This window comes from Meriones unguiculatus, chromosome 6 (assembly GCF_030254825.1).
Source record: "Meriones unguiculatus strain TT.TT164.6M chromosome 6, Bangor_MerUng_6.1, whole genome shotgun sequence".
In the NCBI taxonomy this organism is placed as follows: Eukaryota; Metazoa; Chordata; class Mammalia; order Rodentia; family Muridae; genus Meriones; species Meriones unguiculatus.
Window position 1 is genome coordinate 38,829,374 of NC_083354.1, and position 25,605 is coordinate 38,854,978.

Sequence of the window (25,605 nt, forward strand, 5' to 3'; positions counted from 1 at the left end):
ATTCTGGGGAATTACGAAATCTTCTCCTCAGTTTCTTATGCAGAAATCTTCCACTAAAATTAAGCCTAGTCATTATATCAGACATTAAACATGAGAAACAGGCTGGATCTGATTGAACCACTCTGGAGGGGGCCAAATGATAACAATATTATTTTTAAATTGGGAGCCAATATTCTAGCCTTTTGTGTCTTGCTAGCTGTGAGATTGGATATTTTCCTTGCTTGAGTTTTTATCAAAGCTCCCCGGAGTGTACGGAGCCAGATCATAATTCAGATGGAGATGATGGCCACAGTTCCTGGAACTCCTTTTTTGTTGTTGAATGCAGTGTGGGTGGACATCAGGATTGGCAAGAGGCCCCAGTGAGAGCAGGCAGCTGCCGGACAGCCTCCCTTCAGCCTTGCTCTGCTAATGTCTCTCCCTGTGTGGGGGCTAGCGCCATGCTGTTTCTGTTATGTAGCAGCCCAAGATAATTGCCTGCAGTCTCTGTAATGCCTGGAGCTGAGAATGTGGGCACGGACTCTCGGAGTCTAGCAGCCTTTGAAGTCAGCTACGCAGGAAACTATGTCTAGGGTTAGAAGTAGTGAGGTGAGATTGGAAGGAGTTTGTGGAAATAACTGGATTGGACTGGCTGCTTAGGACATTGACTCTAAGCTTTATGTAAATAGGACATGCCTGGATGTCAGTGATTGATAGCTTCGTGGCTAACTCCCCCCAGGAGTTAGCAGAACAGCACATAACTCATTTCTCCTGGTTCTGAGGGTCTGGAACCTGGACAGAGCACAGTAGGGGAAGAATATCTTGGTTTCATTTGCTGTCTGCAATGAAATGAGATGTCTTCTGTGCTTTCTTTCCCCTGTGATAAGAACAGTAGATCCAGCTGGTCAGGAAGGGCGGGCACCGTAGGGCAGCCGCTCTAAGAATGCTCTTGCTGGAGGGAGGGATGATAGCAGAGAATTCAAGTTCCTTAGTTCTTGTCTCCTCGGTCCTGCCTGGAAACTTGGACACCTAGACATGAATGAAACTAAGAGGGGTCTTAAACAGCACATGGGTGACCAACTGAACCAACTAGCTCATGCCCTTCCCCATACCTCACCCTAATTTCTACCATAAATTTTTAAAAATTTCCCTGGGATAGCAGCAATGGTACCCCATTGTCAGGACTCAGTCCTGCTCCACATGAGTGCTGCCTTTCGTCTCTCCTAGCTCCCTCTTATCAGTCCACAGTAACTTCTCTTAAACCCCACCCTCTATGATCTGTGAGTTGCAGCCTTTGAATTCTCTAGACAAGAATGCAAAAGCCACCGGTTCTGGTGGCTTTGGAGGGCATTGGGTTTTCCAAGCTAAGTTTATCAAGAGCCAAGAATGATGCCATTGCTCTCAAAGACACCCTCAAGTGTCCTATCTTCTCTAAAATGGTTCTAGTGGCTGGGGACAGCCGCAAGGGCTCAGCTGAAGTCAGGGATGTCTTCTGCTTTGCTGTGTAGCTCCAGGGTCTCTCGTCTTCACATACCACTCAAGATGGTCTTGGCATTAGGGTGTGAGATTTCTGACAGGGTAGCCCAGAGCAACCAAGAGTGAAAAAAGCAGAAACCTTGGAGGTGCCTTTAAATTTATTTATTTATTTATCCATTTATCTATCATCTACCTATCTATTTTTTTATTTATTATATTTTAAGTGTGTGGGTGTTTTGCTTGCTTGTATGTGTGTGTAATTTGTGCATGTGGTATCTGCAGAATCCAGAAGAGGGCATCAGATCCCTGGACATGGAGCTGCAGACTGTTGTTCAGTTCCCATGTGGTTGCTGGGAATGGACCCAGGATCCCCTGGGGGAGCAGCTGGTGCTCTTAACCATTGCACATCTCTCCAGCCCGTCCCTGCTTCTGCTTAGAATAGACACAGACCATCCAGGGCCACAGTATTCTTCCAGTAGCCTCCTAGATCAGCTCGCAGTCATGCAAAGGGGACTCTCCAGAGGTATGAAGAGCGGAAGACGTGGTCCTCTAAAGTGTGTTTATGTGAGAGACCTCACTTCAGGGGGGGACCTTATAGTCCAGCTTTACAGTTAGTAGAAGTCTCACAAGTCTAAGCAAAAGGTGGCTCAGGTCAACTGGATCAGAGATGAGGAGGGCAGAGTTGAAGGCACGGTGAGTTAGTGGCCTGAGCAGGGCAGGAGACAGGAGCCCTCAGCCAGAGGTTGCTGAGACCTGGGTGGGGGGGCTGCTCTGAGATTCAGCTTGTTTGTTTTGTTCTTGCTTTCAGATAGAGTGGCTCCCAGTGTATATCATAGTGTCATGATGGGGTCACAGTGACACAAAGCACGGTGGTGTCAGCAGGGAACCTAGCCCATTGCCCAACACAGAGCTAACGTGGGGAACAGGTTGGTATAATCAGCATTAGAGTAATGATGACGTTAATGGGACAATGCTCTGGGCGCGGAAAATGGTGCTGCGAAGTGGGGAATGACGCCAAGGAAATGAACATTTGCAGAAGGCTTGACAGGCTCTGCACCTGGCGCCTCCCATTCTGCCTCTCTCCATCCCCTCGGCCTCTGCAGGAACAGCTGAGTTTAGAGATGAGCAGACATTTGGAGGAGTTCGTAAATCCATGCTCATGATGGTCAGGTCTGTCCAGCCCCTCTCCACTTCTTCCAGTAAAGAGAGGCAAGTTAGGACAGGGCCTGCAGGTGCACAGCAGCCTTGTGGCCTGCAATTACTGTCCTGCTGTGCCTTGCACACTAAGTTCTAAATCTGAAATGTCCCCAGCAGGCGGTGCTCTTTCAGGAGACTGCAGAACCACTAGGAGGCGGGACAGAGCTTGTGGAAGCAGGCTGCTATGGGTGGGACTGTGAAGGTCATAGCTCTGCCCCTGGCCCCTTTAGGCTCTCTGCTTTCTGATCTACAGTGTCGTGAGGAACTTTTGCCACACCTCTGGTGGTCTCTACTCAAGTGTTTTGCTATGTCTTCCCTCGTGGGATAGATGGAAACCCCTCTGGGACCAAGAGCCCAAATCCTTTTTCCCTGTGCTGATTAGTTCATTTGCCAACTTGGTACAAACTCGCATTATCTGGGAACAGGGAAACCCTGCTGAGAAAATGCATCCATTAGACTGGCCTGTAGGCAAATCTGTGGGATATTCCTTGATTAATGGTTGGTGTGGGAGTGCTTAGGCCCTGATAGATAGTACCATTCCCAGGCAGGTGGTTCTGGGTTGTATGAAAATGCAAGGCGGGTAAGCCATGGAGCAAGCAAGCCAGTAAGCAGCAAGCCTCGATGGCTTCTGCTTCTGTTCCTGCTCCAGGTTCCTTCCTGAGTCTCTTCCCTGATTTCACTTAATTACGTGCCGTGTCAAGGAAGAGTAAGTCAAATAGACCCCTTTCTTCCCCAAGCTGGCTTTGGTATGCGTTTTATCACTTCAGTAGAGAGTAAACTAGCACACGCCCTTAAGTTGTTTCTGTCGGGCATTGTAGTCACAGCAGTGTGGAAATGACTAATGCAAGCCCCGTTGCCTTAATTCTGGGCATTTGCTTCTTGACTGTGGAGCAGAAAGCACCCATCTCGCTTCTGCAGAGCCTGTCGAAGGAGTTCTGTGGTGAAGGGTAGGAAGACATTTGCAAACTCTATAGTGTCACATGGATGGTGACATTGTTTCACAAAACATAGGTTATCAAGTGTTAGTGGAGCTGGATAACTGAATAGTTAGTCCATCCATATATGTATGTATGTAGGTAGGTAGGTAGGTATGTACATATATACATATGTATGTGCCTGCCTGCCTACTTACCACCCATATGTTATCTGCTGATTGTGTATTCTACTAATTCAGGATTTCGGCTGGATAAGGGACTTTGGCTTTCTGGAAAGCCCTCAGGAAGGGGTGGGAGAGCTAGGGAGTAAAAATGCCTGTCCCAGTGTGGTGTGGGGCAGTGATGTTTTTCCTATGGAATACCCCAACAATATTCCATATGTATTGCTCCTTCCATGGGACCACCAACAGAATTTAATAGCACAGCAGAGCAGGACCTGAGTGTGCATGTGTGGCTACAGCCGCCTCCCTGTGCCTCATAGCTTTCCATTATCATCTTGCAAATCTGCCCTATCTGAGGCCCAGTGAGGTCAATCCAGCGATGGATAAAATGCTGGCTTTACGTCTCCTCCACTGCCTGCTAAGGATTCGGCAAATGTTTACCAGGCCACTATGAACTTTTAGTTTTCCCCGGAGAATAACAACTTAGCAGCACATGTGGAGATATTGTTATTATTTGTTTATGGGTGACCGTGGGATGAACAGCGACCGAGGAAGATTGAGGGAGTTGGGTCATGCCTCTGGCTCTCGTTTTCTCTTCCTCTCATTTACCCTGGAGCTTGCTTTCCATCCTCCTCACAGGCCAGCCGTGCAGCTGCATTCATTAGTCACACCAATTCTGCCCAAATCTGCTGTACAAGGAACTAAATGGTTTGTAGGCATAGACTCATTTCCCAGGCAGTAAATTGTAATAACACAAGGAGATGAGGATCTTGATCTGCCACGTGCTCTCTAAGTTTACCGGAAGTAACAACATAGCTGGGGCTGCTCTCTCTCTCTCTCTCTCTCTCTCTCTCTCTCTCTCTCTCTCTCTCTCTCTCTGTGTGTGTGTGTGTTTGGTGGGTAGGTGTCAGTATGTGGGCTCTGGGAGGTGTCTCTTGAGCACCACCACTGATGAAGAGAGAGGTGACAGCATTTGCTGGTTGGTAATGAGATTCGGTGTTATAGGACTGTTATTTTTAGGGTTTAAGCTATGAAAATCTTATTCCTTCACTAGAGGCCTCTTTTCTGCCATTCTGGAGCACACCAGGTGAGGAATACAGTGTCATCTTTGAAAATAATAAAAGATCCAAGTTAGCTTATAAAATACTGCTCTCCCAAGTCTGTTTGACAAGAGAGAGCTTAAAAATGGAATTTTGGTTTCAGATAAGTAGGGAATAGACATAGAAAGAGAAAGTGGGATTTGAAAGTCTTGAGTTAAATAAGGACTACTGGAGTCAGAATTGTTTAATTGATAGAACTTGATTGTATTCTTTGTGTCAAATCACGTATCCATGACCATGTTCATTGCAAGGCGGCCTGCCTATGTCTATCATCTATTATTAATTATCTAGCTGTGTATGTGTATATGAATCTGTCATCTATCTGCTTATCTATGGATTTGTTTATCAAACCTATCTATCCACGCATCCATTTATTTATCTGTCCATTTATTGGTTTATCCATTTGTATATTTATCTGTCAGTCATGTGTCTGCCCATCTTCCTATGCCTTACTGTGTGACATACACATTGGGATATACCCCCTGTATGTCTCTTGGTGGTTTGGCTCTACATTCCCTCCCTTGGTCACCGTTACATCTTTATGCACACACATAATTCAGGCTTGTCAGATTCTTTGAGTTGAATTAGTGACATGTTTCTGTGTAGTCTGGAGGGTTTTCTGGTTTGGCAACTTGGGCTCTCAAGGTAGAACTTTCTGTTGTTCTATATTTTGATCCCATCAATCACCACATCAAATGTAGCTACTCAGAAAAATCCAGAAGCTTGAGCATGAGGGCGTTTGTGACTTTGATGACAAGCCATATGAGGGGCGATCTTTGAATGTGCATCAACCTTTCTGATGAGGGCCGAACTTGAAAGTCAGCACCACCCCCAGGCCCGTTCCACCTATGCCTACCTCAGCTTAACGTGTCTCCAATCAGAATGGTAGTTCTTTTCTTCTCCCTCGATTCACTGCGGTCCCAGCCTTTTCACTACACTCTGTTTCTTGGGCTAGAGTGTTCCAGCCAAGCATGGCTTCCTGCCCTCTCCCAGCCGTGCCCACTTTCCGTGAGCACATTCGGTTGCTTTACCCTCCAAGGGTTTCCCGGAGTCTGCCATCTTCTCACCACCTCACTGCTGTTGTGGCCCCAGTGGGCCATGGTGCAGTGCCCTGAGCACTTCAGTTGCCTCTTTACTGTCTTGTCTTTTCAGCAGCCTCATTGCTTGGAGCGCTGTCCACATGATGCCTCAGAGTCCTCATCGCCATCACGTGGCTCTGTTTCCAACCTCTGGAGGCCCCTACACTGGGCTTCAGTGCTCTGAGGAGTCTGCCCATTCCCAGCCCCCAACGGCATAGGAGAGGCTGTCTGTTCACACTTGGCCTCTGACTCTCTGACTCAGATACTCCCTCCCGCCTTCCTTTCTCTCCGCCCACACCACTTTCTTCCCCAGAGGAGCGTACTTGTCTTGAATTCCGTTTTGCTTCTATTCAAATGTCACCTCCTCAGAGAGAGATTATCTTTGAGGATTTAAAATAAAACACCCCAGGCCCTATCTTTTTGCCTCTGCTTCTCTTAACTGCTTTATTTTTCTTCACAATGATCACTACCTTCTGACATTCTGTGCCCATTTATTTGTCTGGTTCCTCTGGAGCCAATATCAGCTCCCTGAGACAAAGGGCGTTTTTTTTTGGTCAGCAGTGTCTCCAGTGGCTAGAACGATGTCTGGCATGTAGAAGTTGCCCATGAGTTTGTTTGTTTAATAAATGAAAAGGGGGCTGGTGAGACAGCTCCGGGGCTAAAGGGACCTTCGTGATTACCTGTGCTTGACCCATTGGACCTGCGTGGTTGGTAGGAGAGAACTGACCATCATAAGCTGGCCTCTGACCTTTACACGCGCCGTGGCACGTGCTTTCTTGAACACACGAGAGTGCACACATGTGCTTGCATGTGCATACACACCCAAATAAGATGGGAAGGACATAAATGAGTAAATGAGGATGTTTCTGGCGCTCCCTACGATGCCCTTATATGTTATATCTTATTCTGGTGCTGTTGGATGAACAATGAGGAAGCTTCCTGTGACAACACATTTTGAAGGCAGGACAATGCCCGTCACTCCCGAGGTCTTACACACTGAGAGCCCCTTGTTTGAAGTTACTCAGTAGAGCAGCTGGTAGATGGATGACCCTGACAAGTGTTGAGGCAGAGGACCACCAGAGGCAGAGCAAGGGGTACAAGCAGAGTCCATGGAGGAAGGGCTGCTTACTGACTCACTGGCTATGTTCAGTTAGCTTTTCTGTTTGTTTTTCTTTTGTTCTGTTTTTGAGACAGGGTTTCTCTGTGTTACAGCCTTGACTGTCCTGGGCTCAATTTGTAGACCAGGCTGGCCCCGAACTCACAGAGATCCGCCCGCGCCCACCCCTGATTCCTGAGTGCAGGGAGTAAAGGTGTGCGCCAGCACTCCCGGCTTTTGCCAGCTTCCGCCTGCCTGGGAAAGGTGCCGCCCATGGTGGGCTGGGCCTCCTGTGTCAATTAGCAATCAGGATAATGACCCCTAGACGCAGCACAGATGAGTCTGAGCTGGACACGTGCCCACCAGAGGGTTCTTCCTCCCAGGTGTGCCATCTGTTGTGTCATATCGATGAGAAAAATTCAACAAGATGCCAGCTGACCTCTGAAGCTTGCCTCCACTGGGTAAGTTTGTGATCATGGTGTTGAAGTGGAAGTCTCTGGTGTCTTTGAAGACTCAGTTGTGTCATGTGATGTTTTGCTGGAAGCTGTCTTATGAGGACACGTGACGTTTTGCTGCGAGCTACCTCGTGAGAGGGGCATGACTTTGGCCAGCTGAAAACATCCGTGGCTGGACTTCGAGGAGAGGAGATATACAGAAGGCCACAGACAGTGAGACATTGCTGTTTGGATCGACATTTGCTTCCCTGGTCGTCGTTCTTTGACACTTTACTTGGCAAAGATAACCATTCCAGAGAACTTCTTGGGGTAATCTAACCGTCTTGTGGCTTTCTCTGACTCATTCAGATTCAATGGGGTCTTGCTGTTTCTGCTGAATCGTGCTGATTCATGTTGTTTGGTGTTGGCATTTGGACTGGACTGCTGGTACCTGGACAATGAAGAGTGGACTTGTCCCAAGGAAGTACGTCTAAAACGTTTCACAATCCCCTTTTCCCAATAACCTTCTTTCTTCCCTACCTCTGGTTAGTGGGTTGAAAGGGAGGTAGAAGCCTTGAAGAACCCTAAATAAAGTAGGTTTGTTGAAAAGAAAAAAACTTCTCCGCTCTTACAGTAGCTTAAAGCACATTTCTGTAAGGGCTGGAAGGTGATTGACGGTAGAATTTTATTCAGCCACAGGAAAAACAAAATTATAAAATTTCCAGGAAAATGAATGGAACTAGGAAACATGATATTCAGGGAGATGGTCCAGGCTCAGAAAGACAAACAATTCATTTTTTCTCATATGTGGGTCCTAGCTTTTGATTGTGGTATTGTTTGTCTAGGCTGCAGCAGATGTGGGCTAAGCCTGGAAAACCAGAAAGGGGCCAGAGAGCGGAAGAAAAGGCGCTGTCAGAGCGGGCAGGTAGGAATGATTGGGGAGCAGTAAGACGTTGAAGGGGAGAAGACGGGGAGGATGTGGATGAAGGAAGAGCAGGCAGGTGAGAGGAAGCAGCGTGAGTGTGGCGGGGGTGGGGGGGGAGAAAATCGACACAAGGAAACTTGCTACTTTGTAAGCTAATTAAAAATCGATACATTCAGACCTTGTGGAAGAGGGTGGAGGACTGTGAGATCCAGAGGTTGGAACAGAGAGTCAGCTGGCCGCGACAAGGCTGTTGTAAGTCATGATCCCAAAGCCACTTACAGAAGATGAAGCCCAGCATGGATAGGACAGGGGCTCCTGAGGCTTCACTGCTAGCCGAGGAGTTATCGGCAGCTGGTAGTTGCTGGAAGAAGGAGAGTCACTTTTCTTCAGAGATGTGGCCCCTGGTAGGTTCCCCGTCTTCCCGTGTCTGGCCCCACGCCCATACACATGGGCGACACTGACTGGATTCAGTGAGTTAAAAAGAGGACATGAAGTTGGGAGGGAGATGTTGAAGGGGGGATGGCCAGAGTGGGATGGGGGAGAGGGGTGGCTGTGATCAAAATCCTTTTCACTCATGTGTGTCATTCTCAAAGAGTAGATACATATTTAAAAAACAAAATTAAAAATAGAATGACTGGAGAATGCTGAAGAGGAAATGGCTGTTAACTAGGGATTGTGATCTGAAGGGCAGGGCCAGTGTGCCTTCTGAAGCATGTGTAGGCTGCAGGGTTGAACCCATCCTCAGTGAGAAATTCCAGGACCTAGGGAGGAGTTAACCATCTCTAAGTAAATGATGGCCAAATATAAACTCTGATTTGGGAGCCCGGAAACTCAAGCTTGTGTCATGCATGATTCAGATCCAAGGCTCTTTATGAACTATGAACTAAGTGTATCTGGTTTTGGTGCCGTTGTGAGATGTTCAGATGCTAAACTACTGTTTCTTTTTTCTTTCTATTAACAGAGGTGCTAAGACCCAGAGAGGGCAAGTAGGATGACACAGCAGGGCACTGGGGCCCATAGGGCACACGTGGTCACACGCTTGTGATTTGCTAAGAAGGCACTGTCAATGGATAAGGCAGGTATGGAGGAGTCGGTGCTCTTAGGAAGAGGCGTGGTGGCTTAGATGTCACCAGAGGAGGCTGGCAAGGCACTGTGTGTCACAGTTAATTCCAGGCCTGGATGTTGTGCCTAGCTTTGGTCTCTGGTGGGAAGCTGGTCCTGGTGCGAGTCACTCTACGCATCTGGCTCTCCCCTGACAGTGATCACCCTGTTAACCAACGCCAACAGGTTTCAAAGGAATGTTTTCAGAACAACGCAAAATGCAGCAGAACGCTTGACCAAACCCAGCCGGTCTCAGAAGGTCTCTGCTCGCCAGATGTGTCTCTGCTCGTTAGAACTCAGCCTGAAGAGCCTTCTGTCTGGGGACTCAGGTTGATGAGTTCAGCCATTTGTATGTGCATGAGTGTGAGAGAGGCTTAGGTATGCGTCTCTGTACTTGGAGAGCCGCAGAATGCAGAATGCTTTCCACCCCCTCACCTCTCACCTCTGCCCCTCCCTCCAGAGACTTTGGGTTGTTTAGGAGCTTCTGTATCCTTTGGGGGCTATGTTCAACAGGCAGGGACATTGTGTATTCAACTAACTAACTAACTAACTAACTAACTAACTAACTAACTGACTGACTGACTAACTGGCAGGAATAACCTAGCATCTTCAGCTAACAGACAGGGATACTGTGTTAGCATATTCAACTATCAGGCAGGGATGCTGTGCTATTGTATTCAGCTAACAGGCAGAGATGCTGTCACATTCCACCAACAGGCAGGGATACTGTGTTGTCTCAGTCTCTCAGACTTCAAGCCAATGTTTTAGGCATGATGTTTTATTTAGAAGGGGAAAAAGTATTCAGGTGGTGGTGGCTCATACCTGTATCCCTAGTACTTGGGATGCTGGGACAAGAGGACTGTGAGTTTGAGGCCACCTGGGCTACCTAGTAAGCCACTGTCTCAAAACCATAACAAATTCAAAAGGAATGCTTTCTTTAAAAGACAAAGCTGGAGCAGTGAGATAGAGAAGGGAAGGCAGCCAAGAAAAAATGTGCTAACAAGCCAATTTCCCAGTTTCCAATGAGAGTGACCAGACCTCATCCACAGGGACATTCTGAAAGATAATAGACGACAAGGCTCTTTCTTATCCCACTCTTGTGTTCACATACCTACTCCCACCAGCCATGGGGAAGTGCTCATTTGTTTCACTGTTTTGAAAGTTCCAGTTTTCTAGCATTTCGCACTCTTGAAGGTATGTTTTCTTGAGGAAAGTCCTCAGGCCAAGAGGTAACAATAAAGGATGGTGGGAGGTCCGCTTTGATGCTCTATGAATGGGGCATGGGGTCTGATTTATGGTTTCAAATAATAGAGGTTTTGCCTCTTGATTAGTCCTCAACCAAAGTGAGTCTATGGTTGTGTTTAACAGCTTCTTTTGGCAGAGGGTCTTCTTTTGTGTTGTGCCTTCGGTGATGAAGAGTTTTAACTGTCAGCTTGATACAACCTAGAATTACATGGGAGGAGAGTATCAGTGAGCTATCATCTTCTTTGGGCTGGCCTGCAGGCCTCTCTGTAGGGGATTATTTTGATTGACTGATGTGGTAAGACTCAGTCTACTGTGGGTGGCACCATTCCCAGGGCTGAACTGTGTGTGTAAGAGAATGTGTTTGTGCATTTCTCTCTGCTTTTGATTATGGATGCGGTGTGACCAGAGGTGGCAGGATATTGTGCTGCGACTTCTCAAAATGGACTGTTACCTGGAATTGTGATCTAAAGCAAACCCTTTCCCCTCCAAGTTTCTTTATGTTGGGGTGTTTTCATACAACATTGGAAACAAGACTGGGAATCCTTCCTTTGGCAGGTTGGTAGAAATAGCAATGTGGTAGAAATGATACTGTATTAGTTCTGAGTCCTCGGGAAGCTGTGAACACCTCAGCTTCTGTTTTGGAATCCCAATCCTGTCTTATGGTGGTCAACTGTCTTATCATCTCAGCCTGCAGTCAGCCAAACTTCAGAGGAAGATGGGTTGTGTGCCTTCCACTAGATTGCCAAAGGAAAGAGCCTTGAGGCAACAGAGGGGATGCCAGCCAAGTCCAGACATTGCTGTCTTCTGAACCCAGTCCACACTGCCCACCACTGGCTTACCATGACCTAAGTAAGCCAGTTGCATAGAAATAACTGATGTGAGGAACATGCTCCTTATTAGCTTTTTTTTTTTTTATAGTGACACAAGCATACACAAGAAGGGACTGAGCAATGTGGTCTAGCAGGAGACCAGAAGGAAGAGGATATTAACAGCTTCCATCATACACATGAACTTTTCTCTAGCCTGAAATAGCAGTGCTCTTTACAGAGACAGGTGCCTTGTGTGACCTAGTTGTACCATGGGATGGACTCCTGAGCCGGAGTTCCTGGAGTTCTCCATCCCAGTTGCTTCCCAGAAAGACAGGTTAAGCTCAAGCAGTCTCTGGATATGGTAGTCATCTTTACTTAAGGGAGAGAAAGAAGGGGATTAAAAACAGCCTGCAGGATTACGCTGTGGTTCTCAGGTACATTCTGCAAGCCCATTTGAGTCCCTTTGGTGAGGAGGCTGGTGGGAGGAGAGCTCGTGGCAAGATGTATGCATTTCTGTATCATTCTTCTGTGACTGATACTGTCATGGCAGCATCAATGACTTCATTTGTGCTCCTAGGAGTCAGTATCCACTGTGGCGTCTGTAGTGTCTTTCTTGTAATGTGATTTATGATTCACTAGTCTAAGCGATGGTTCAAGTCCCCTGAGAGAACATGAGGTGCGTTGGAGGAAGCTCAGTGTGTTGGAGGGATGCAGGTCTCAATTTCCTATTTCTGACTTCCTGGCTCTGTGACCTTGAGCCAATTGCTTAAATGCAGGTACCTGTCTGCCTTTTGTTGAAAATGGACCATTACAATAAATGTCCCTATGTCTTGTGACCAAATGATGAAAGAATGAATTTAAGTTGCTTTGTCCTACTAGACACTCTGCATACACAGATGAGTGCTAAATTGAAAGGTGCTCAATTTTTAAATGTCTCTATTGCTTGTTCTCTAGATGTCTGAGGATTATGATGGGTTGTCCTTGGTGGATCTAGCTGGGATGGTGGAGTCCTAGGCCTTTGGAGGTTGGAACAGGGGGGGTCACTTGAGCCAAGGAGTTTAAACCAACTGGGGCAACATAGCAAGACACTGCTGCATTCTTCCCCAAAGTGGATACAGGCAAGAAAAACAGTTCATCATAGGACACGCCATCAGTCTAAGGAGTCAATCCTGCTCTTCATTTGCACCATGTGCAAATTGATGTCCATTTCTGGGGTTTCTCTTCTATTCTATGTTAGTTCTATTTATCTTTCTTTTTTAACTTAAATGCCAATCTTTATTGTTTTGTATTACAATCGCCTTTCCCACATCTCAGCATCATGAGTCATAACCCAAGCCCACCCTATCTTCTCACTTTTTCTTTTTAAAGATTAAAAAAAATGTGTGTGTGTATGTACCTTTGTATGTATCACATGCATGCAGGTGCCTGGCAGAGGCCAGAAGAAGGCATCAAATCTCCTGAGCTGGAGTTACAGGTGATTATGGGCTGCCTAATGTGGATGCTGTGAACTTAACCCATGCTCTCTGCAAGAGCAGTAAGTGCTCTTAAGCACTCTCCAGACCCCCATTTTTCCTCTTTTCATGTAAAACTGGCTTAGCCTTTTCTTTCTTTGTTCCCTATTCTTTTGAAACTCAAGTGCCTACTTATTAGCTTAGTGTTCCAAAGCAATTTATTGAAAAGCTAATTTGCAAATTAACTTAATCATGTACTTCTAAGTTATAGTAGGGCATGTCATTTTTGCTGATTAACATATTGTGTGTGTGCGTGTGTTATATATTTCTACACACTTATTCAGGCTCAGGCCTATATTCATGTGGGAGCCTGAGGTCAATGTTGGGTATCTTCTTTCCTTACTCTTCACCTTCTCTTTTGAGGGTCTCTCTTTGAAGCTGGATCTCGCTGCCTTGGAAAGACTGGCTGGGCCGTGACCTCCAGGTATCCTCCTGTCTCCTTCTTCCCAGCACTATGTTTACAGGCATGCCATCATGCTTTCTACATGGCTCCAGGGAGCTGAACTCAGGTCTCCATGCTTATTCATCAAACTTTTTTACTGACGGAGCCCTTCCCCAGGCCTGCTAAGTTTTTAGTGGCCATTTCCTTTTTCCTCTTTATCTAGGGAATTATTAGTGATTTCTAACCATTCAAGGTGCCTTTATTTTATGGATGCCCTGTTTTTATTCATCTCTATATTTTCCTTCTTCCTTCCCCCTTTTTTTTCTGGACAAGGTCTCTCTGTGTTGAACTGGCTATCATGAGACTTGCTCAGGAGACCAGGCTGACCTCAAAGTCAGAGATCTGCCCGCTTCTGCCTCCTGAGCAACGGGATCAAAGGTGGGCGCTACCACGCCCGGCTTCATCTGCAATTTTCTTTCATTTTTTGGCTAGAGGGTATTAGTAGAATTCTAGATTTTCTCTGTGGATTTATGTGAATGAACCATGGGCACAGGGGATGTATTCTCCATAGAGTGAAGTCTTGGTAATTATTAAACCAAGCTTTATTAATAATTTAGGTCAAATCCTTTGAGCTAGTATTATTAAGACATGGGGGGATAAAAACATTTTCCAACAGGCTTTCAGGTGTTCGTAAATCCCCAGACAGGTATACAGCCAGAGGTCACAAGGTACTCAGTGAAGAAAGGAGCCCCTATGAGGTGCTCACAGTCATAGATGAGTCCAAAAAGATGAACAGCTGCGGAACCTTAATTCCTGTCTTACCGGTACAGCAGTTTGCTCTATCAGCACTGTAAGGAGACTTTTAAATGATCTTTTTTCTTGTTTTCTGCTAGTACTCATTTTCTGTATTGAAACAATCAATGTTAGTTGCTGCATATTTGTGGACATTTAGAACATAACTTCGAATATTCTTCTTTATCAGTATAAGATGACAATTATAAAATAGTTAACGGGCCCTTTTAATACATTTGCCTCGGAGTTCAACTTTGTGTCTTATTTTAATACTCCAAGTGTAGTTTTCTGTTTATTTGGATTTGTCTGACATTTTTTTCCTCCAAACTCTAGGCTTCTTGCTTAATTGGATTCTCTTTGTATCAATCATGTTTAATATGAAATTTAATCTTGTTTATGCTCATCACAGTGAATTATGTCTTTGCTCCTACTCCAATCATTTTGGTTTTATTTGCTGCTGAATGTTCATGACTCCTGTTGTTTCTGTCTTTTGCTCTGCAGATTTTACATTTGCTGCTGTTTTGTTTTCTGGTAGTTTGCACAATCAATTGCAGTCCATTTTGACACAAAGTTTTTAAATCTTTGAAAGTTTCCCCATACTTATTCTAACACATATCACTACCTAATATAGCAACTGGATATATATATATATATATATATATATATATATATATATATATATGAAGTTCCCAATATATTTAATTCAAAATTTAAATTTAATTTAATTATTTATTATTTAAAAACTTTGTTTCCTATGTTATGTGTACTAGTGTTTGTCTGCATGTATATGTGTGCACTCTGTGCATGCCTGGTGCCTAAGAAGCCAGATGAGTCTATTGGATCCCCTGGAACTGGAGTTTACAGATGGTTGTGAGCTGCCATATGGGTTCTGGGAACTAAACCAGGGTCCTCTGCAAGAGCAGCTAGTGCTCTTAACAACTGAGTCATCTCTGCAGCCAGTTAAATGTAAATTTAAAAGGTCACAGGAAAAGGACAAAATCAAGTAGTTTAAGGAGAATCTGTATATTTATATGTTTTTATACAAGCACAATAGTTTGACCTCTGTTTCTCTGATATTGCATTTATAGTGTAAGAACTTTAAAACTTTCATTTTTAAAGACTTATTGGTATCTTTCAAATTTTTAACCATGGGCTTTTAAAACCAGATAGAAATGGTTTAATAAATATTATCATGTTTGCTAATCCATTTGAAATGAAGTTTTATATATCAGGATTGATTCTAACTATCTAGTTTGGTTTAATTTTCCTAAGAATCCACAGACAAGTTCTGTATGATTATCTTACTGAAGGAAATTAAGAATAATTTCATATTACTTAATTGATATTCATATTGTCCAAGTTATCTTCATAGTGCTTTTTGATGTTTTTTTTTCCCCACAAAGGAAGTAAAATTAAGGTTCACAAGTAATATATTTTGCTTTTCAAAAAATATTTTATTTTTTTAATATGAATGTTTTGCCTGCATGTATGTATATGTACCATGTGCATGACTGGCCTGAGGACAGCAGAAGAAAGTGTCAAATCCCCTGGAACTGGCATTACAGGAGGTTGTGCTGTAGGTGCTGGGAATCAAACGCAGGTCCTCTTTAAGAGCAACAGGTGCTCTTAACTGTTGAGCATCTGTCTAGCCACTGCATTTTGCCTTTAAAATCTCCTTTTCAGGGACAATATGCTCTCATATTTAATGACACTTATTTTTATTTTTTAATTAGTTTTTTTTTCAAGACAGGGTTTCTCTCTGTAGCCCTGGCTGCCCTGGAACTTACTCTGTAGACCAGGCTGGCCTCAAACTCACAGAGATCTGCCAGCCTCTGCCTCCTGAGTCCTGTGATTAGGCTTTTGCATCACCACCATCCATTCATTTGGGGCTTTTAAAATACAGACATTTTCACACCAGTACAAAAGTGAATCTTTTATTAATTTATGAATCTGGATGTATTCACTACTTAATTTTACCAATTTTTTCAAATCAATTTTGCTTTATTCTTTGCCCACACACTAGCCATTTTTTTTCTTTGTGGAGAGTTTCTAAAGCAATTTACAAATAGTTTATCAGTTCGTGCTTGAATAATTAATTGTGCATATCTAATGAGAAGAACTTTCCCCATGAAGCCACGCCACCATCCCAGCACCGACTGGAAACAATAGGCTCTTACTATCTCATTTCTATTCCAAATGCGGTTTATCCTGTTGTCTCACGTGTTCTTTTGAGGTTGTGTTGTCTGAATCAGGATCCTAGAGGTGACTGACATGTATCAGTTTGTTGTTCTATGGTTCTGTAAGATGTGTGATCTGTGTACTGTTAGGAGTGTTCATTGAAATATTTGTCTCTATTTTTAAATTTAGAGTTTTCTCCTTTCCTCTATGATTTAACTTTTATTTTTTTATTTTTTATTTTTTTTTTGCATGTGAAACTTCAGTATGGTCTAAGAGGTCTAAAATATGGCAGGGCATGCTGGTACACACTTTTAATCTCAGTACTTGAGAAGCAGAGACAGTTGGATCTCTGTGAGTTCCAAGCCAGCTTGGTCTACATAGTGAGTTGCAGGTCACCAAGGGCAAAGAAGATAACAGGGTTTAAAATATATAAAAGCAAATACGCAAAAGAGTCTAACATATCTTCCTCTCTTTCTCCTTCTTTTCCTTCCTCCATCCCTCCTTTTCTCCCTCCCTCTATCCCTCCCCCCCTTCTTCCCTTACCTTCTCCTGGTTATTTGGGACAGAGTCTTATATAGAACCCTGGCTGACCTCAGGCTCACTATGTCACCAGGGATAACCTTGAACTTGGGACTCCTGGCAGAAGCCACCTTGCCTGCCTTTGTGTGGTTCTGGGGATTGAACCCACAGCTTCCTGCACGCCAGGCGAGCACTCTGCCAACCCGTGTTTCCAGCCCCCTTCTTTTTCATTCAGTTTCTTTTTCCATCGTGGGTGTGTTTTATAGGACTTCTACAGACCGTTAAGCACTTTGCTAGCTGTGACTTATCTCTTCAATAATTCTTGGCAACATTGCTCCATAAAGGGAGAGCACATACACAAAACTGGGGGTTCGGATTCATCGTGGACTTATAGCTGAAGGGAGAGCACACACTGGGGGAGTCCACTTCCTCCTTCCTCTCTTGAAGGAATGCTTTCCTTCCCACTCACACTGATGGGCTCTGAGTGCTGCATGTGCTAGAAAGCTACAGTTTTTAGCACACACTGTTGCCAGGGGACCCCTTCCCTCTTGCCTACAGCACTGTTCTTAGAGAGCTCAAGTGGCCCCAGACATGCAATTTACCCAGACTCATATGCCTTCTCTTCTAGCTCCCTGGTACCGGGCATTATTACAGTTTTATCCTGGATTGAGGAAATGGCACTTAATTATGGGGTGCTTGGGGAGTGGGCAGAGGAATAGTCGAGGAGGAAGAGAACCATATTGGGGGGAGGAGGTGTTCTTCAGCTTTAAATTCCATTGTTGCTGATTTTTGGGGGCATTTTCTCTGGATTCTACCTGCTTCTTCTAGGCTTGAAGAGTGTCTTTCTGCCTAAGTTTTCCTGACATGGTGAGTTCTTTCCGCTGATCGCTGTATCTCCACTTTATACAGCACAAGATGATAGACAGAAAAGCAAGAACTGGTGTTGATAGTCAAATGCCACTTTTAAAAGAGAAAACTCATTTCTAAAAACCTTAAGCACAGTGGCAGGAGGGACGGCTCAGGGGTTAAAAGCATTTGCTGCCCTTGTAAACGTCTCAGGTTCAGCTCTCAGAAGCTGTGTCCGGTGGCACACAGTAGCTCATAATTCCAACTCATATCTGAAGCGTGTGGTCCCTGTGGGCATCCACGCATACCACAAAGAGATAATCACAAGTACAAATTATTAAAAATAAAAACCCAAATCTTTAGAAAAAAATTCCAGCATGAAGGGCCCCACCCCAGTCCCCATCCCTAGCTATTGGGAATTGATGGCTGCTGCGGGGAGGGAGTCATTTTCATTTTTTTCAGTGTAACCATTAGTAGGTTGTTCATGACCCAGGATGGTCTTACAACCGTGTGCATACAGACAGCAGTAATTGGACCCAGTGGGAGATGCGGTGGGAGGTCCTAGAGGGGTGTCACAGGGGGAGTTAGGAATGAATGTGATCAAAATACGCTGTATACACGTAGAGACTTTTCAAAGAAAAATATGAAAACAAATTTAAAAGTGGCTAAAAGCAATTGCTGCTCTTGCAGAGGACCTGGGTTTGGTCCCCAGCAGCTACATGGCCGACTATAACCAGTTCCCGAGGACCCAACATGTTCTTCTGGACTCCAAAGGCCCCAGGCATGCATAAGAAGCACAAACATATATGCAGGCAAAACACTCTTACCAAAAAAAGTCAGAAGTGTCACAAATCACTTCCAATCCCACGCCTTTCTTGTTTGCGAGGTGGCGAAGAATACAATTGTGAGGCTGGGTGTCTGGGCAACTCTGGGCAACTGTGTGACGAAAGCCTTTCTTCCTGAAGGAGAGGCACACCAGAGAACTCTGAGGAGCACCCCAAAAGGCGCTTCTCACGGGGCCAAAACAACCACCCCACATCTGGATTTGGCAATGGAACAAGGACCCGCTTCACTGACCAGAGCAAGTCACGTGACTTAGGCCAGCACTTGAGAAGCAAAGCAGACCTTCCTTCTGGGAGGAAATGATGTGATTACATGCCAGGGTGTGAAACCAGGAGCTGGGGAGCTGGTGCTGCACCTTGCTGTGAAAGTGGGGGCCTGACTGCCTAGCTCCAGAGCTAGTGGGGGACAGGGGGCTGAGTGAGTACTGTCTCCAGTAGGTCCAGGTACTTGAACTCTTGGTGGCGCGGTTTGGAGAGGTCGTGGAAGCTGTAGGAGGGGTGCCCTTGCTGGAGGAAGTACGTCACTGGGACGTTATAGTCCCACCCCCATCGACTCTCTTTCCCTGTTGTTCCAGTGATGTGATTTCTCGGCCACCCGTTTAGGTTGCCTGCTGCCATTTCCCACCCAAACCCACAGTTAACTCTTCCATAGGCCACTTTTAGTCATGGTTGTATCGTAGCAACAAAGAGTGGCTAATAAAACACAGCAGCGCTGGGGAAGCAGCGATGGGATCTCTCCAGAGCAAGTCCGTTAGTTGGACTAGCCAAAGGGGAGCTCTGGGTTCAGTGTGGCCTTATTCCGTGGGGTGGAGGCTGCAAACGTTGACCCCTGACGTCACCCTCAGTCCTCCGTGTGTAGAGGTATACGTGCGATAAACAATTGCATTCACACGTGTGGGGGACATGTGCACATGTACGCATACCTAAAAAGGACAAAGCCAGGGTGGAGGCAGAAATGTGGACTGCAGTGTGTTTCCGCTGTGACGGTCCTATACAAAGCCTCCTCTGGGTTTTTCCATATCTCCCACTTCTCCCAGTATACTAAAAATCTGAATTTCCCATCACGCAATGAGAAAACAGAAGTTGGAGACTTGGGATGGTTTCCCCGCTGCCCGCATCCTTTTGAGGGGCTCAAGGGGAGATTTAGAGCTAGGCCTAGCCAGCAAGTCCGCTCTACTCCAAGCTCAGTTTCCTCCCCGAGCCCATTATTGCTTGTTCCCGAGGAAGCACAGTGCTCATAAAGAAAATCCAGGGACAGAGTGAAGGCTGCAAGCCATCTGACATTTGGAAAGCGCCCATCACCTGCTCCCTGGACCAAAGGAGGGAAAGCTGTGCTCCTGGGGAGAATGGTGATTTTGTTAATAGGTGTGGTGTTTATGCCAAGTGTCAATTAAAGCCTCTGGGTAGCTTTGTTCCTCAGTGTTGGCTGGCTCACGGGGCTCAGAAGAGAGATGCAGAAGAGACTTGTAGAAAGACAGTCCCAGTCACACCTGCTGTCCCATGGTCACCCTTTCAGCATTGACAATGTAGCCTGGGTCAGCAGAGGAAGAGAGGCTCAGCTTTGGAGGCCCGTACATTATCATGAGTCACACAGTCATTAGTGAGGGAACCCCAGGCAGGGAGCTCACATTTTGTGTGAGGAAAGAGGGTGGTTGTTGTTCAGTCAGGAGTGCTCCCCTGCTGGGGCTGGAATTGCTCTCTGCACCAAAAAAAAAAAAAAAAAAAAAAAAAAGGCTGACTTTGTTTTCACTTTCTTTGAATTTAAAAGGACTTTCACAAACGGTTTGGCTTAAACATAAAAGAAAAAAAATTAGGAAAGAAATTAGAAAAGAATTATAAACTTTCATTGAGCCAAGTTTCATGGGAAAGAATTCCAGTGAAAATACAGTAAAGGATGCTAAGGCTATTTTATGTTCCCCACTCATCTCTTTCCAGGGTGTAGTATTGCTCTGGTGAAGAACAAAGACAGATGAATAAAGACAGGAGCCTGGTAAATGCAAAATACTTAGGCTTTGCAATAGAAGCAAAATTGGAAATTTCTTTTAAAATAGCAAGGCTAACACAGAGACTAAAGTGTTATTTCCTCAATAGTGTTATAAGCAGTCCTGTAAGAGGAAGATTTAAAGTTAGGGTTTCAAATGTTGACTCTCAGCGCACTGTGAGTTCATCTGTCTTCTGGCATCTTTCATTTCTCTGGGAGCCTCCCACTGGCCGTGATTGGGGTACACAAAGATCAGCTTTAGCTCTTCCTGGGTGCAAGCAGTGATAACTAGGAGCAGGTGGGAATGTGTGGGTACCTTCTTGAGGCATTCCCACCAGTCCAGCAGACGATGGGGGAGCATCAGTTGCTGGAAAAGCAACTCCGTCTCTGATGGCCGGTGCTAACTTTCTTCCCTCCCTGGTGAGTGGGTGGAGCTCTGTCTGTATGAGAGGAGATGGTCTTCACCTGAAAGAAAGAAAGCGAAGCTGTCGTGTGCATCTCCCTTGGGTCCTCTGTTTGAATTCCCAGACCCTGAGAATTTAGAGCACATGTGCTCATCATCCCTTCAACTTTAACCTTACATGTTCTACATATCTCACAAACCCTGGATATCTAGATAAGCATGCGTACATGTGTGTTTTTGTTTTGTAAGTATAAGCTTTCCTCTTGAATACTTTTTAAAGAAAAATTGTAATGGGCAGTGCCGGAGAATGGGGAATACGTTTGGGGCTTCTTTAGCTTAGGCAACATCTCTGAGAATGCACTAAATGTGATACCCGGGCCTCTTTAGTGCATCCTCAGAGATGGTCATGGGCAATATTGAAATAAAAATAATTTTTCTTAATTAAGGCTGTGTGGCCTAATCTTTGTCCTGTGCCCTCCACTGGCACCAGAACCTTGAAGTTCCCACTGCTTCCTAACCTAGTGCAAGTCTCTTTTCCTTCCTTTGCTTTCAGACAAGAATCATACTTTGAGTCACACCCAGGTACAGATGAGTGGAGGAGGAAGGAACGAATGCATTTTCCCAGAGAAGGCCACAGGCATCTGTGCAGATAATAGAGGCCATCCTTGGACTATTTTCAAGTTTAATAAGCACTCATCTATGTAGCAGGAAAATCAAGCGTTTGATATTGAACTTCAAGGCTGTCAACTCAGTGTGGTAATTGAAGTTAACATGTGCTGAAGAATAATTGATAAATTCCAAATATTTGTTATGCATGAACCCATCAGGGGATGCGATTCATGGGAATATTAAAAATAAGTTTGAATGATGAAAAATTTGGTCCTCTAAATGAAAGATTTAAGAGCAGTGTTTAAGATATTAGCTTGGGATTGTGGTAAGGAGAGGAACTGGGAAGGGAACACTGTCGTAAAACGAACTCTTCCTGTGTGTGCGGCTGGGCCCTGTCCCTGGTAAGTCCGCATGGAACAGCCACCTTCATGTTAGACTTAAGTCTTGCATCTTCGCTAGTCGTACTATTTAATGCAGTCATATCTTGGTTTGTGGAAGTTAACTTCATGAACATTCAGGGAATGGCTGAAGAGGAGACGCTAAGGACACACACCTCCGTCTCTGCAACGTTCCTGGTTTTCTAGCTTCATGATGCATGTGAATGAGTAGGATGGAGAAGATCCCCCCCACTAATGACCTGAAGTTGCCTACACAGGACTGTTGTCAATGACTGTCAGTGACTCACTTATGTATCTGTTCAGCTTTGGAGTCACTGTGTGTGTGTGTGTATGTGTGTGCTTGAATGTCCTTTCTCCTTTAGTACTAACTATCTCTCCCTCCTACTCTAAATAGAATGTCAGCACTGAATGGCAGTATTGTTTGAGAACCCTCTCTCCCTTGGGCACAGAGACTTGGAGAGTGCCTGTGTGAGGTTCATGGATCCTGGTGTGGTGCTGACCCTCTAGCTAAGCATCCGTTTCCCTTGAATCTTGATACTGCTGCCTTCTAGAGTCTGTACCACTGGCCCAGTGTGACTAAGGTGGAAAGGCTCAGGGCTGGCCACTGCACATATCAGGGCCAGGTAGAAAAATGAAAAATAATTCATCTGGTTGTGGTGTATGAGCCTGTGAAAAGACTGTTTGTAGTCGTTGTCTGGCTGTCAATGGGCCTCAGGGTTCCTCTGCAGGGCTGCAATGCCACAGCTCAGAAAAAAGGCTGCTATCAGGGATAGAATGTATATTCCCAGGCATATACCAATGCACACAGAGAGGGCAGGGAAGAGAAACATACTAATGACAGCCTTTGTGAAGAGGATGAGAGATCCCACCTCTGGCAGATACATTAGTTAAATTTCCATTTATTGAGAACTCACTCCCAGTGAGCACTATTGCTAGGCAAGTTCTCTACAGGGCTCGAGTAGAATAAAAACCTCACTAGACAGGTATCCACCCTCATATATTGGAAAGAAAGGAGAAATCAATCAACCAACCAACCAGCTTACCAGCCAACCTGCCATCCAGCCAACCAATCAATCAGCCAGTTAGGCAGGCAAGCAATCAAGCAGCTGGTCAGCTAGCCAACTAGCTATGTAGACAGCTAACAAGCCATCTAGCCAGCTAGTCAGCCAACCAACCAACCAACCAACCAGTTAGCCAGCCATCCAGCTACCCAACTAATCAAATAACAAGCCAGCTAACCAACCAACCAACCAACCAACCAACCAAACAAACAAACAAACAAACAACCCTAAACCACCAGTTCAGGCACCAAGCATGGGTATTTATAGGCACCCTCACATACATCTAATTTAGCCCTGTTTGTAAAGCAGGTGAGGCAAGTGTTAGCTATATTTTACAAATGAGAGCATGGTGAACACAGTTCTTGTTTAATATCATGCCAGCCCAGAATCCAGGTCATGGAATTATGGTTTCACAAGTGTCTCTTTGTAAACACTTGGTTATAAACATTGCCTTGTGTTCAGAGACTTCAAAGAGAAAAAAAAAAAGATTTAATTCCTCTTGGGCTAAGGAAGGTGGAGGATTAGGCTTCTGAGAAGAAGTGATTTTTCCATATGTGGAGAAACATAGATTACCCTAGACAAGGAGGAGCCACCGGTGGGAGAGGGAGGCGGTGACCTGGAGCAGAAGTGATGAAGGTGCGGTCTTGCTTCAGTAAACCTTGCTGAGCGAACAGATCTAGTGCTGAGAAATAGCTTCTGGCTGCCTCTAGCCATGGCCTTCACCCTGGTGTCAGGGTATCAGGACTCCTGTCTCTTTCCAGAAAAGGCATTACAAATCCCAGATTGGAATAAGGACAACCTTGAACTTGTATAGGGTTTTTTTTTCCTTCACCTCCCAAGTACAGAAGAGATTATGGGTGTGGACTACCACATCTCCTTTATGTGGTGCCTGGGGATGAGCCCAGGGGTTGGTGCATGCTTGGCAAACACTGTGCCAACTCAGGCTCATCCACCCCCATGTTATCTTTGACATCTTGATTTTATGACACACAATGAGTGTGTACATATTTGTCGTACAGTATGACCTTTCAGAAATGGTAGAATATGCAATTAGTATCATCTCAGACGTGACCACTTCTCTGTGGTGGAAATGTTCAGAATCCTGTCTGGTAGGCATTTTTAGGTGGTCAGTTAACTCTTATCAACCAGATGACTCCTGGATTTGCTATACGGTTGGCATGGAGAATAAGGACCCATGTCCTTGGGTACCATTCTGTTGAATATTTAGCAACTATAAGTCAGGCAAACTCACAGGTGCTGTTTCCCTCAACAGCATGGGCTGCATTTGTGTCTCTATGTCATGCCTTATTAATTTTCATAATATGTCAAACCTTTCAAGCCTTATGATACAGTGATGCACAGTGTTCCCATTGTGATGGTTTTGGAGTGCCACAAACAGCACCCATAAACGACTCACATTTAACAAATGTCATGTGTGTTCTGACTGCCCCAGCCTCAGCTGTTCCCCAAGCTCTCTTCCCTTTCCTTCATCCCCTATCCTCTGAGACACTGTGGAAATTAGTACAGTTAATCACTGGCCTCTCAGTGTCCAAATAAAAGCTCTAGTCTCTCCCTGTGTACCAATCCCCCATGAGGAAGACATGTCAAAAGCAGAGACAGGACAGAGCCAGGCCTCTGGCAGCAAACAGCCATTCTGAGAAAGTAAAGAAAGAGGAGGAAATGTAAAAAGCTACTCCAGTGAGCACACAATGCTAAGCAAGGAGAAGAGCCCACTGCCCAAGAGGGAGGAAGTGTTAGTGGTTGGGACAGAAGCTCAAACCAGCTACAGCGTCCTTTTAGGCTAAAGCTCCATTCATATGAGGCTGTGACTCTCTTCAATTCCACGAGAGGCGAGGAAGCTTCACAAGAAATTTTAGGGTCTCAGAGGTTAGTTTGTAAGTTTTGGGGGGAGCAGTGTGAACACACAACAACGAAGAGAATCAGCAGGTGCTCCTGGTGAAGTCCCCTTGAGATATCCCGATGTGGTGGAGGTCGCTGGTAAAGCTGGCCTCGCTCAACAGATTTCCAAGGCAGACGGAACAAGTCTTACTCTGAAAGAAGGTGCTTCTTGGGTTTTCATAGCTGAAGAGGAATCGACAAAGCTTCAAAGGATAGCTAGCTCTCTTGTTAGGGGTGATGGCAGCTGATTGGCATTAAGTTAAGAATCAATCATTGCTTTTTTTTTCTTTTTTTTTTTCCAAAAACAATTTAGGACCCTTAAGAAGTCTACTAAATATTCTATGGCTGTGTTTCGTAGGCAGAACAAGAGAGCCTAGATGACAGCGGATCTGTTTCCGCGTGGCCAATGGAGTGTTTGAAGGCTGCTGCTGAGGCTTACTACTCACTGGAGAAGTCTTCTTTCAAAACATTACTTCTCTTTGTGTGTGTGTATCTTTATGTGTGTGCGCGCCACCTTGGGTGTCATTAGACAGGGTGCTGTCCACCTTCTCTGAGACAGTGTCTCTCACTTGGCCTGGGTCTCATGCCTTAGGTTACCTTTGATGGCCAACAAGCCCCGGGATTCTTCTGTGTTTGCTTTCCCAGTGCTG

The 25,605-nt window shown here is 45.2% G+C and overlaps 2 long non-coding RNA genes across 2 annotated transcripts in view; both read left to right on the plus strand.

The window, feature by feature from the left end:
• Positions 1-25,605, plus strand: part of LOC132654645 (uncharacterized) — a 336,065-nt gene that overhangs the window by 51,490 nt on the left and 258,970 nt on the right. The window lies entirely within an intron of this gene.
• On the plus strand, positions 7,823-9,460 carry LOC132654914 (uncharacterized). Its single transcript, XR_009592515.1, has 3 exons — positions 7,823-7,938; positions 8,300-8,379; positions 9,341-9,460. It is a non-coding gene; the product is annotated as an uncharacterized LOC132654914 (long non-coding RNA).